The sequence below is a fragment of the Vespula pensylvanica genome, chromosome 11 (genome assembly GCF_014466175.1).
Source record: "Vespula pensylvanica isolate Volc-1 chromosome 11, ASM1446617v1, whole genome shotgun sequence".
NCBI classification, from domain to species: domain Eukaryota; kingdom Metazoa; phylum Arthropoda; class Insecta; order Hymenoptera; family Vespidae; genus Vespula; species Vespula pensylvanica.
The window spans coordinates 339877-341932 of record NC_057695.1 but is presented as its reverse complement, the minus strand read 5'-3'; the positions used below and the strand labels follow the sequence as shown (position 1 = coordinate 341932).

Genomic DNA, 2056 nt, shown 5'->3' with positions numbered 1-2056 from the left:
TCTCTCTCTCTCTCTCACTCTCACTCTGTCTTTGTCTCTGTCTCTCTGATATTCTTCTTTTAAATTTTCAATTTTTTAAATTTTCGTTAAGGAATTTGAATTTCGAAAAAGAGAAAGGGAAGAATGTAAATGATCTAATGCGTTTCAAAATGGCGTCCTCCGTCGATAAAAAAAATATTCCTTATTTCTTAGATTTTTTTTTTTTTTGAATGGGACGAATAAATGAGTAAATAAGTACAAACAATATCATCTTTCATCGCGATTTCGATTGGATAAAACGAATTGTAATAAAATATATGTAAGAAAAGAAAGAATATCAAACACACATACGTACAACACGTACATACATGCAATTGTTCAATTTCAAGGGATTGTACAGATTGAAAGAAAAAAAGAAAGATAAAGAAAATCAATATGGCGGCCTTGCTAGATAAGAAACGTTCACGTCTTCAAATGTTGCATTATTGAAACGGATTTCTTCTTTTTTTCTTTCATTTTAATCGAAAAATTAATAACCTTTTTTTTTGTAAAACGAAATTCAAACATACTTGTAAACGATAATTATTAAGATTGGTCTTCTCTCGTAACGTAATTTATGCCTACATATTTTACACGTTTCACTTTGTGTGAAAAGAAAAGAAAAGAGAGAGAGAGAGAGAGAAAGAGAGAGAGAGAGAGAGAAAGAGAAAAAAAAGGTCACTGAAACAAGTAGGAATGCGGAGGAGAAAATAAAATGTTCTCTCTCTCTCTCTCTCTCTCTCTTTCTTTATTTATCTATCTCTCTCCATCTCGTTATCTCTCTTTCTCTATCTCCTTTTACGTTAAAACGAGAAATTATTATTGTTGCTGTTTTAACGTTTCTCGAGACAAGAGTACTAACTAACTATATTCGCCATTAATTTCCTTGTCAGCGAGATAACACTATATCAAAAGAGATCTACAGTTTCGACTCGTATTTGTCGATTGATTGTATGCAAATCAACATTACGGTAATACGATTGTACAGTTATCATCAGTCTTCTTCTTCTCGCAATAAATCTTCGTTCGATCGTCCGATAGATGATCTTAAGTTAAACAAACAGAAAGTGTATATATATATATATATATATATATATATAATGATCGAGAAATGCACTTTTTTTTTTCTTTTTCGAAACAGGCGTTCGATCGGAAAGATAAAAAAAAATTTAATCTAATCGAGCGTCGTTCGAAATGTTTAAGTTATTTAATAAACGAATCGATTCGATTTGATATGATAAATACATTTTTTATTTAATAATATCAAATAATATATATTAATAATAGTGACGAATGAAACGAGTAATCAAAAAAGAATAATGAAAGAAAAATAATAGACATATGGAAGAAAGTCACATTTATTTCTTATTTCGCTTTATTTTCTCTTTATTTCATTTTCTTTTTCCATCTTTTTTTTTTTTTCCTTCTTTTCTTTACCGAATCGAAAATTATCGTAAACCAAAGACTGATGAATTTCTTTTGTAAAAGATGACGTTGAATTAAGGCACGTCGCACTTTCGTTTCGAGTTATTAGAAAATTCAATAGAAATCGATTAAATTTAGTTAATAATCGTAATTATATCTCTACGTATGAAATAATAATATCAATACAATGTAACAATAACGATAATTAAGTCGTTTTTTTTAATAACAAATAAAATAAAAGCGATCAAAAAAAAAAAAAAAAGATAAAGGACGTCGGAAATGTTATCTTTCTTTTTTCTCTCGATTTAAAATGATCATCAATAAAAAAATAGTTGAAGGGGGTGAGCTAGTCGAGCGGTGGGGAGAGGGTGAGGGTGGTGGGAGGAGATACAATCGTTAAATTCTCGAAGTAGCGCGATAATAACTCTCTACCCTATCTTTCCACAGGATGAAGCGATAATCTTCTCCGAGCGAATGAAAATTTATCCGTCCGATCATCATTATCAAGGCATGATGCTAAATGAGAGACGAAATGAAATATAATAGAACCCCTTGTTAGAGTTAATAAATAGAAGGAGAAAAAGGAGATGGCGGGGAAAAGAAATTTAAGAGT

General features: G+C 30.2%; 1 protein-coding gene across 4 annotated transcripts in view; it reads left to right on the top strand.

Moving 5' to 3' along the window:
• LOC122633076 (mucin-5AC-like) overlaps window positions 1–2056 on the top strand; it is a 49894-nt gene that overhangs the window by 19403 nt on the left and 28435 nt on the right. The window lies entirely within an intron of this gene.